We start from the raw sequence: 11,670 nt of genomic DNA on the forward strand, positions 1-11,670 counted from the left end.
AAAGGTGAAGATCACCTCGACTCTTGCATAAAGTAAAAGACATAAATTAAAAGATAGGCCCTTTGCAGAGGGAAGTAGAGGTTGTCATGTGCTTTTAGGGTTGGATGCATAAAATCTTAATGCAAAAGAACGTCACTTTATATTGCCACTTGTATATGGACCTTTATTATGCATTCCGTTGCTTTTATTGCTTCCATAATTAGATCGTATAAACCTTATTTTCTTCACACTAATAGATCATACATATTTAGAGAGCAATTTTTATTGCTTGCACCAATGACAACTTACTTGAAGGATCTTACTCTATCCATAGGTAGGTATGGTGGACTCTTATGGCAAAAACTGGGTTTAAGGATAATTGGAAGCACAAGTAGTATCTCTACTTGGTGCAAGGAATTTTGGCTAGCATGAGGGGGAAAGGCAAGCTCAACATGTTAGACGATCCATGACAATATACTTTAACTGAGATGTGAGAAAACATAACCCATTACGTTGTCTTCCTTGTCCAACATCAACTCTTTAGCATGTCATACTTTAATGAGTGCTCACAATTATAAAAGATGTCCAAGATAGTATATTTATATGTGAAATTTCTCTTCCTTCAATATTCTTTCATGACTTGTTCAAATGACCAATACAATGCTTGCTAACCTTCAATAAATTTACAACCTCTACTTCTTAGATGTGAAGTCATTACTCCCCATGGGATAAGCAAATGAAACATATATAATTTCAGATTTATGACATTCAACTTATTCAACCATTTACTCATAGGATGTAAGTGAAGCACACGAGTAAATGACAAACTACTCCAAAAAGATATAAGTGAAGATCAATGAGTAGCTAAATAATTATGTAACTATGTGAAGACTCTCTCTCATTTAAGAATTTAAGATCTTGGTATTTTATTCAAACAGCAAGCAAATAAAAATAAAATGACAATGCCAGGATAGCACAACTCATGTGAAGAAGCAAAAACTTAGGCTCAACCGATACTAACCGCTAATTGTTGAAGAAGAAAGGTGGGATGCCTACCGAGGCATCCCCAAGCTTGGATGCTTGAGACTTCTTGAAATATTATATTGGGGTGCCTTGGGCATCCCCAAGCTTGAGCTTTTGTGTCTCCTTAATTCCTCTCATATCATGGTTTCTCTATTTTTCAAAAATTCATCCACATAAAACTCAACAAGAACTCGTGAGATAAGTTAGTATAAACCAATGCAAAAACCTTATCATTTTCTACTGTAACAAATCACTAAAATTATTATTAAACATCACATACTAAATGTCTCTGCATATTTAATACTCCTATCCTCAAATAGAATCATTAAACAAGCAAACATATGCAAACAATGCAAACATAACAGCAATCTGCCAAAACAGTATAGTGTGTAAAGAATGCAAGATTTATCATACTTCCCTAAATCCAAAAATTATGATAAAAATACTACGCTGTAGAAGATTTATCAGAACTAATTATGCAAAAAGTTTCAACATTATATCATTCTCTGATTTTCCTACGGAATTTTTGCAACAGCGGTAAACTTTCTGTTTTCAAACAGCAACATGTATACTTGCCAAATAAGCATGGTAAAGGCTATCCTTGACATTTTTATTGAAAATAAAGATGCAAAATATTATTCTAAATAACATAAATAAAAACTAACAAAATAAAATGACGCTCCAAGCAAAACACATATCATGTGGTGAATAAAAATATAGCTCCAAGTAAAGTTACCGATGAACGAAGACGAAAGAGGGGATGCCTTCCGGGGCATCCCCAAGCTTAGGCTCTTGGTTGTCCTTGAATATTACCTTGGGGTGCCTTGGGCATCCCCAATCTTAGGCTCTTGGCACTCCTTATTCCATAGTCCATCGAATCTTTACCCAATACTTGAAAACTTCACAACACAAAACTCAACAGAAAACTCGTAAGCTCCGTTAGTATAAGAAAATAAACCACCACTTAGGTACTGTTGTGAACTCATTATAAATTCATATTGGTGTAATATCTACTGTATTCCAACTTATCTATGGTTCATACCCTCCGATACTACTCATAGATTCATCAAAATGAGCAAACAATACATAGAAAACAGAATCTGTCAAAAACAAAATAGTCTGTAGTAATCTGTATCAAACGTATACTTCTGGAACTCCATAAATCCTACAAAACTAGGAAGTCCTAATAAATTTGTTTACCAATCAATATCAAAAATAATCATATCATAAGCAAGTTTCTGTAAATTATCAAAACTAATTTACTGGGTGCAAAAGTTTCCGATTTTCAGCAGGATCAAAACAATTATCACCGTACGCTATCCTAAAGGTCTTACTTGGCACTTTTTTGAAACAAAAGCTATAAAACATGATTACTACAGTAGCATGTGAACACACAAAAACAGTAAAGGTAAATATTGGGTTGTCTCCCAACAAGCGCTTTTCTTTAATGCCTTTCTAGCTAGGCATGATGATGACAATGATGCTCGCATAAAAGATAAGAATTGAAACATAAAGAGAGCATCATGAAGCATATGAATAGAAAATTTAATTCTAACCCACTTCCTATTCATAGGGATTTTGTGAGCAAACAACTTATGGGAACAATAATCAACTATCATAGGAAGGCAAAAAAAGCATAACTTCAAGATTTTCAACACATAGGGAGGAAACTTGATATTATTGTAATTCCTACAAGCATATGTTCCTCCCTCATAATAATTTTCAGTAGCATCATGAATGAATTTAACAATATAACCAGCACTTCTTTTCATGATCTACAAGCATAGAGAATTTACTACTATCCACATAAGCAAAATTCTTCTCATTCGGAATAGTGGGAGTATCATAAAAGACTTGAATACTATAAATTGTTTCCACATTAAAAGATTAATGTTCAGAAAGAGGGTAATCATAATCATGACAAGTTTTATAAAAATAATCATCACTACTCTTTATAGCATAAGTTTCATCACAATAATCATCATAAGTAGCAACTTCGTTCTCATCATAATCGATTGAAACCTCTTCCAAGATAGTGGAATCATCACTAAATAAAGTTGACACTCTTCCAAATCCACTTTCATATTCATCACAATAAGATTTAACATCCTCCAAAACAGTGGGATCACTACTTCCTAAAGTTGACACTCTTCCAAACCCACTTTCATTAATATAATCATCATAGGTAAGAGGCATGCTATCGTCATAACAACTATGCATATCAAAACTTGGGAGACTACAAATATAATCTTCATTAAACATAGCATCCCCAAGCTTGGGACAAACATTAATTTCAACAAATATATTCTCAAATATTTCATTTTCATCAAACATAGCTTCCCTAAGCTTGGACCCTTTCATATCATAAGCATAATCACTCTCATCATTAATAGTATGGATAGCACCAACAGTATAGCAATTATCATCACAATGAGTAGTAGGAGCAACATCATGTGGGAAAGATACCTTTCTATCTTTGTTGCTCCTTCTTTTCTTTTTCTTCTTCACAATATGTGTGGGTTCAACCTTCTTATTTGAGCTCCTTATTGATGAGATTGGTTGAATAGAAAGCTCCTCCTCGTTACCTGATTCATCATAAGAAATAATAGGAGGAGATTGGGAAGTCTCTTCCCTTTCATTAGTATTCTCTTCATCTTCTATTTGCTTTTTTTCTTTATGTAATTGGCAATATAAGGATTTTCAATGCAATTCACTGCACAATACATATAAATTTCCTCTAGATCAAACTCAAGAAGGTTATAACAGGCAAATTCTGGAAGAAATTTAGTTAAACTTTTCATTTCTTCATAACCCATAAGCAAACTAAGTTCATTATAATGTGCAAGGGAGATCAAATCATCACAATTTTGGGCCACGATTCGATCATGAAACAATTTGCATCGGAGATGTAAATGACCACTTTCATTGCAAAGTTCACAAGTACGGCGAAGGAAATATAATTCTTCAGCACTCACCCTTAGCCTTTCTTGCAACAATTTAGTTTCTACATGCTTATGCCTCTTGCAATATCTATCTTCTCTATTTGGTGTATCTATGCAAACCCAATGCTCTCCACAAAAATCGACATGCTTATAAGAGACATTTTCATCATAACTAGTGCAATCATCATTCGTACTATGGATATTCAAGGAGTTCATACTAACAACATTGCAGTCATGCTCATTATTCAAAGATTTAGTACCAAGAATTTTAATGCATTCTTCTTCTAGCAATTGAGCACAATTTTCCTTTCCATCATTCTCACGAAAGATATTAAAAAGATGAAGCGTATGAGACACACTCAATTCCACTTTTTTTGTAGTTTTCTTTTATAAACTAAACTAGTGATAAAACAAGAAACAAAAATATTATATTGCAAGATCTAAAGATATACCTTCAAGCACTCACCTCCCCGGCAACAGTGCCAGAAAAGAGCTTGATGTCTACTACACAACCTTCTTCTTGTAGACGTTGTTGGGCCTCCAAGTGCAGAGGTTTGTAGGACAGTAGCAAATTTCCCTCAAGTGGATGACCTAAGGTTTATCAATCCGTGGGAGGTGTAGGATGAAGATGGTCTCTCTCAAACAACCCTGCAACCAAATAACAAAGAGTCTCTTGTGTCCCCAACACACCCAATACAATGGTAAATTGTATAGGTGCACTAGTTCAGCGAAGAGATGGTGATACAAGTGCGATATGGGTGGTAGATATAGGTATTTGTAATCTGAAAATATAAAAACAGCAAGGTAACTAATGATAAAAGTGAGTGTAAACGGTATTGCAATGGTAGGAAACAAGGCCTAGGGTTCATACTTTCACTAGTGCAAGTTCTCTCAACAATAATAACATACTTGGATCATATATCTATCCCTCAACATGCAACAAAGAGTCACTCCAAAGCCACTAATAGCGGAGAACAAGCAAAGAGATTATGGCAGGGTACGAAACCACCTCAAAGTTATCCTTTCTGCTTGATCTATTCAAGAGTACGTAGTAAAATAACACGAAGCTATTCTTTCTATTCAATCCATCATAGAATTCATACTAGAATAACACCTTCAGACACAAATCAACCAAAACCCTAATGTCACCTAGATACTCCATTGTCACCTCAAGTATCCGTGGGCATGATTATACGATATGCATCACACAATCTTAGATTCATCTATTCAACCAACACAAAGTACTTCAAAGAGTGCCCCAACGTTTCTACCGGAGAGCCAAGACGAAAACGTGTGCCAACCCCTATGCACAGGTTCATGGGCGGAACCTGCAAGTTGATCACCAAAACATACATCAAGTGGATCACGTGATATCCCATTGTCACCACAGATAAGCACGACAAGACATACATCAAGTGTTCTCAAATCCTTAAAGACTCAATCCAATAAGATAACTTCAAAGGGAAAACTCAATCCATTACAAGAGAGTAGAGGGGGAGAAACATCATAAGATCCAACTATCATAGCAAAGCTCGCGATACATCAAGATTGTGCCAAAGAGAGAACACGAGAGAGAGAGAGAGATCAAACACATAGCTACTGGTACATGCCCTCAGCCCCGAGGGTGAACTACTCCCTCCTCATCATGGAGACCGCCGTGATGATGAAGATGGCCACCGGTGATGGATTCCCCCTCCGACAGGGTGCCGGAACGGGCTCCCGAGAGGTTTTTGGTGGCTACAGAGGCTTGCGGCGGCGGAACTCCTGATCTATTGTTCGCTTCGATGTTTTTAGGGTATATGGGAATATATAGGCAAAAGAAGTCAGTCGGGGGAGCCACGAGGGGCCAACGATACAGGGGGGCGTGCCCAGTAGGGGGGGCTCCACCCTCGTGGCCACCTCGAAGCTTCCTTGACTTCAACTCCAAGTCTCCTGGATTGCTTCCGTTCCAAAAATAACGCTCCCGAAGGTTTCATTCCGTTTGGACTCCGTTTGATATTCCTTTTCTTTGAAACATTGAAATAGGCAAGAAAACAACAATATGGGCTGGGCCTCCGGTTAATAGGTTAGTACCAAAAATAATATAAAAGTGTATAATAAATCCCATAGACATTCAAAATAGATAATAAAATGGCATGAATGCTTCATAAATTATAGATACATTGGAGACGTATCAACACGCAATCTAGCGGTTCTTTCTTTGCACTCATCAATGGAAATTCTCATAGCTTTGAGAGACTCATTGATATCATGCTTAGGAGGAGTAGATCTTAATTTCAAAGAATCAACATCAAGCGAGAGTCTATCAACGTTCCTAACCAAATCATCAACTTTGAGCAATTTTTCTTCAAGCAAGGCATTAAAATTCTTTTGAGAGATCATAAATTCTTTCACACTATTCTCAAAATCAGAGGGCATCTTATTAAAATTACCATAAGAATTATTGTAGGAATTTCCATAATTATTAGAGGAATTACTAGGGAATGGTCTAGGATTAAAGTTTCCTCTATAAGCATTGTTTCCAAAACTATTCCTACCAACAAAATTCACATCCATAGATTCATTATTATTCTCAATCAAAGTAGACAAAGTCATATCATTGGGATCAAGAGGAGCACTCTTAGTAGCAAACAAGTTCATAAGTTCATCCATCTTTCCACTTAAAACATTTATTTCTTCTATAGCATGCACTTTTTTACTGGTAGATCTTTCGGTGGGCCATTGAGAATAATTATCCATAATGTTATCAAGGAGTTTTGTAGCTTCTCCTAAGGTGATTTCCATAAACATGCCTCCCACGGCCGAATCTAAAAGATTTCTAGAAGCAAAATTCAGGCATAAAAATTTTGTATGATCATCCATAAATTCAAACCATGAGTAGGGCAATTGTGAATCATCAATTTCATTCTTTCCCAAGATTTGGCAACATGTTCATAATCAAGTTGTTTAAAATTCATAATATCGTTCCTAAGAGTGATGATCTTAGCGGGAGGAAAATATTTAGGGATAAAAGCATCTTTGCACTTATTCCATGAATCAATACTATTCTTAGGCAAAGACGAAAACCAAACTTTAGCACGATCTCTAACTGAAAACGGAAATAACTTTAGTTTAACAATATAATTATCCGTATCTTTCTTCTTTTGCATCTCACACAAATCAACAAAATTGTTTAGATGGGTAGCGGCATCTTCACTAGGAAGGCCGGCGAATTGATCTTTCATAACAAGATTCAGCAAAGCAGTACCGATTTCACAAGACTCAACATCATTAAGAGGAGCAATCAGAGTACTAAGGAAATCATTATTATTGGTATTGGAGAAATCACACAATTTGGTATTATCTTGCGCCATGGCGACAAGTAATCCAACACAAAAGCAAACAAAAAGGCAAGTGAAAGAGAGAGAGGAGATTGGGAAAGAGAGGGCGAATAAAAAGGCAAGGGTGAAGTGGGGGAGAGGAAAACGAGAGGCAAATGGCAAATAATGTAAATGCGAGGGAGATGAGTTTGTGATGGGCAATTTGTATGTCTTGACTTGAGCGAAGACCTCCCCGGCAACGGCGCCAGAAATCCTTCTTGCTATGTCTTGAGCTTGCGTTGGTTTTGCTTGAAGAGGAAAGGGTGATGCAGCAATAGTAGCGTAAGTATTTCCCTCAGTTTTTGAGAACCAAGGTATCAATCTAGTAGGAGGCTCCTCAAAAGTCCCACGCACCTACACATACAAAACAAGAACTTGCAACCAACGCAATAAAGGGGTTGTCAATCCCCTCACGGCCACTTGCGAAAGTGAGATCTGATAGAGATAATATGATAAGATAAATATATTTTTGGTATTTCTATGATAAGGAAAGGAAAAGTAAAGATGCAAATAAAAGTAGATTGAAAGCTTTATATGATAAAAGATAGACCCGGGGCCCATAGGTTTCTATAGTGGCTTCTCTCAAGATAGCATAAGTATTATTGTGGGTGAACAAATTACTGTCGAGCAATTGATAGAAAAGCGAATAATTATGAGATTATCTAGGCATGATCATGTATATAGGCATCACGTCCTGACAAGTAGACCGACTCCTGCCTGCATATACTACTATTACTCCACACGTCGACCGCTATCCAGCATGCATCTAGAGTATCAAGTTCATAAAGAACGGAGTAACACATTAAGAAAGATGACATGATGTAGAGGGATAAACTCATGCAATATGATATAAACCCCATCTTTTTATCCTCGATGGCAACAATACAATACGTGCCTTGTTGCCCCTGCTGTCACTGGGAAAGGACACTGCAAGATTGAACCCACACCTAAGCACTTATCCCATTGCAAGAAAGATCAATCTAGTAGGCCAAACCAAACTGATAATTCGAAGAGACTTGCAAAGATAACTTAATCACACATAAAAGAATTCAGAGGAGATTCAAATATTTCTCAAAGATAAACTTGATCATAAACCCACAATTCATCTGATCTCGACAAACACACCACAAAAAGAGTTACATTGAATAGATCTCCAAGAAGATCGAGGAGAACATGGTATTGAGATCCAAAAAAGAGAGAAGAAGCCATCTAGCTAATAACTATGGACCCGAAGGTCTGTGGTAAACTACTCACAACTCATCGGAGAGGCTATGGTGTTGATGTAGAAGCCCTCCATGGTCGATTCCCCCTCCGGCGGAGCGCCGGCGAAGGCTCCAAGATGGGATCTCGCAGATACAGAAGGTTACGGTGGTGGAAATAGTTTTTCGTGGTCGCCTTTGATGTTCTCGGGGTACGTGGGCATATATAGGAGGAAGAAGTAGGTCGGTGGACGCCCGAGGGGCCCACGAGATAGGGGGGCGCGCCCAGTAGGGGGGCGCGCCCTCCACCCTCGTGGCTTCCTCGATTGCTTCTTGACTTGCACTCCAAGTCCTCTGGATCACGTTCATTCCAAAAATCACGCTCCCGAAGGTTTCATTCCGTTTGGACTCCGTTTGATATTCCTTTTCTTCGAAACACTGAAATAGGCAAAAAAAACAACAATACGGGTTGGGCCTCCGGTTAGTAGGTTAGTCCCAAAAATGATATAAATGTGTAAAGTAAAGCCCATAAATATCCAAAATGGGTAATATGCATGGAACAATAAAAAATTATAGATACGTTGGAGACGTATCACTGTGCCAGATGGTCCACGACGCCGGCCTGCGGCTCGGCACCGATGAACGTCTCCAGGTATTGCTTGAGGCCGCCAGGGCGAGGGGCCGCTTGGACGACAGCCTCATCTCCTTGTTCGACGAGGTCCTCGTCGGTTTCCTTGACAAGTTCACCGTCGTCAAGAAGCTCGCGGACGACTTTGACGTATGCCTCCAGCTGATGTGCCCAGGCTCTGCGATGCTCGCCACCCTCAATGGACACTATGGTGACAACCTCTTCGACGCACTGGTGGCCCTGCGACTGCCCGCCGTCGCGCCGGAGAATGTCCACCTCGAGGTCGCGCTCACCGCGTAGCGCCTGGCGCGGCAAGACACCATCGACATAATCACCCACGTCTATGCGCAAATCGTCCACAAGGACTACTATATGCAAGAGGAGGACGATAGGACGCTGGCCTTCTTGGACCACAGGGCAACCTTGGACGGCATTGTTCAGAAGCATGTTGAGCTCACCGCCAACGCCGCTGCTCCTCACACGTCGGTTCGTGACCCGGCGCACTAGGGCGTGAGGATGTCGTTGATGGATCCGTATGTATGTTTATCTTTGCGTCAAATCCATGTAGTAGTATATGGTACTACTAGTAATTATCTTACCTTTCGAATCAACTTCATAATTTTCATATGTACTCCATGCATGAACGGCGCCAGAACCAAACTTCTCATTACTCTAGGCAAAATCGTTATTTTCTATCTATCGATCGCGCCATGGAGCAAAACCAAATTTTACAAGTTACAAGTTCAAAAGGAAAAGCATGTCGTGTTCGCGTCGCACCCCGACACGGTTGGTCCGGCATGACACTCAAGGGGGAATGCGTGCGGTGTTGCATTTTCACTTACAAGTGGGACCGCAGTTGAGCAAACCGACTATCGGCAAACCCCCACCCCGCCCACCGTGCGATGGCTGAGAAAATAGGAGGGAGAAGAGATGGCTGTAGCACGGACTCCAAGGAAATTGGTGTCGGATGGGACTCGTGTGGGTGGTGTGTGCCGTACTGCTAGACGTGAATGCTAGTTATGGCCCATGCCACCCCACTATATCGAGCCTATATCGAGGTGCTGGTTACGTAGAACAAATTTCCTGGAGTCCGTGCTCAACCCTCCTCTATCTCTCTTCTCAGCCAGCCAGCGGACGCGTGGAGCCCATCGTCTGTTTGCTCACATGCGGTCCCACATGTTAGTGAAAACGCAAGAGGACCCACTGAACCTGCACATCTTTAACCTCGATGTGCTGGTGATGAAAAACAAATACAATAAATATCTTCGGTGGCCGCTTTTGGAGTTACTCAAGAGTACTAAGATTCTATTTACAATTTAACCCAAGATGCACATCAGGTGGCTTTTAACTACCACTCTATTTTCTTGCATGACACGACCTGGATGCTGGATGTCCCACGTGTTAGCAAAAGGAGGAAGAACCCGACCAAATCTTCGTTTATGCTCTCGGATTAGACTAGTTGTGCTAACTTAAAAAAATTAGTGTGTAGAATGGGTGCAAGTTTTGGTATTGGGAAGAAGAGTACATCGATATATTGATAGAGCGCAATTTAGTAGATGTTCTAGCACTTTTAGCTAGCATAGAGGCTAGAGATGAGACTAGTGCACTTGTTGATACTAGAATAGAGGCTAGACATGAGACTAGATGCGAGGAAGCTTCTTTACGCTCGAAGAAGAAAGAAGCACGCAAGATCGAGCCTCCGCAGATCAACAATGAATGCATCGAGAAGGCACTAATCCAACTTTCAGGAGCAGTTATGGAAGTTGGATATCTTCTAAAATGTATTCTTGTGGTTCTTGTTTTCTTTGGTCTTTCTTTTCTAGTCAAAATTATCGTTGGAGTTTGTGTAAAACGGAGGTCCGTTTGGGGTTGTGCATTGGAGTTGGCCTTACAAGTGGGACCGCAGTTGAGGAAACCGACTATCGGCATACCCCCACCTCGCCCGCCGTGCGATGGCTGAGAAACAACGAGGTTGAAGAGATTGCTCTAGCATAGACTCCAAGAAATATGGTGTCAGATGGATGTCGTGCTGGTGGAGTGTGTCGTACTCTTGGACGTGAATGCTTGTTTTGGCCCATGCCACCCTACTACTCCTACTACTTATATATAGTACTAGTAGTATACCTGGCCAAACCTCGGGCTGGGCCGGGCTTCGAGTCGGGCCTAGCCAAGCCCGACACAAAAAACTCAGGCCCGGGCCCGGCCCAGCCCGGCCATCGGGCATGTGTTTCTGGGCCCGAGCCCGGCCCGAGCACGTAAAAGCCCATCGGGCTTCAGGCCGGCCCGGCCCGACCTTCAGAAAATGGCAAAAACGACGGGGCCTTCGGGCTCAAAAACTAGGCCCGAGCCCAGCCCGGGGATGCATCGGGCCGGGCCGGGTTGGGCTTTTTTGGGCCGGGCCGGCCGGGACGGGCTTCCCATGGCCAGGACTAACTAGTAGTATCGAGGATTCGAGGTGCTGGTTACGTACAATGAACACATTAACATATGGCTACAGTAAAAACACCCGCCCGACGCACGAAGCATGTGAAGCTAGTACA

The sequence above is a fragment of the Triticum dicoccoides genome, chromosome 3B, assembly GCF_002162155.2.
Source record: "Triticum dicoccoides isolate Atlit2015 ecotype Zavitan chromosome 3B, WEW_v2.0, whole genome shotgun sequence".
NCBI classification, from domain to species: Eukaryota; Viridiplantae; Streptophyta; class Magnoliopsida; order Poales; family Poaceae; genus Triticum; species Triticum dicoccoides.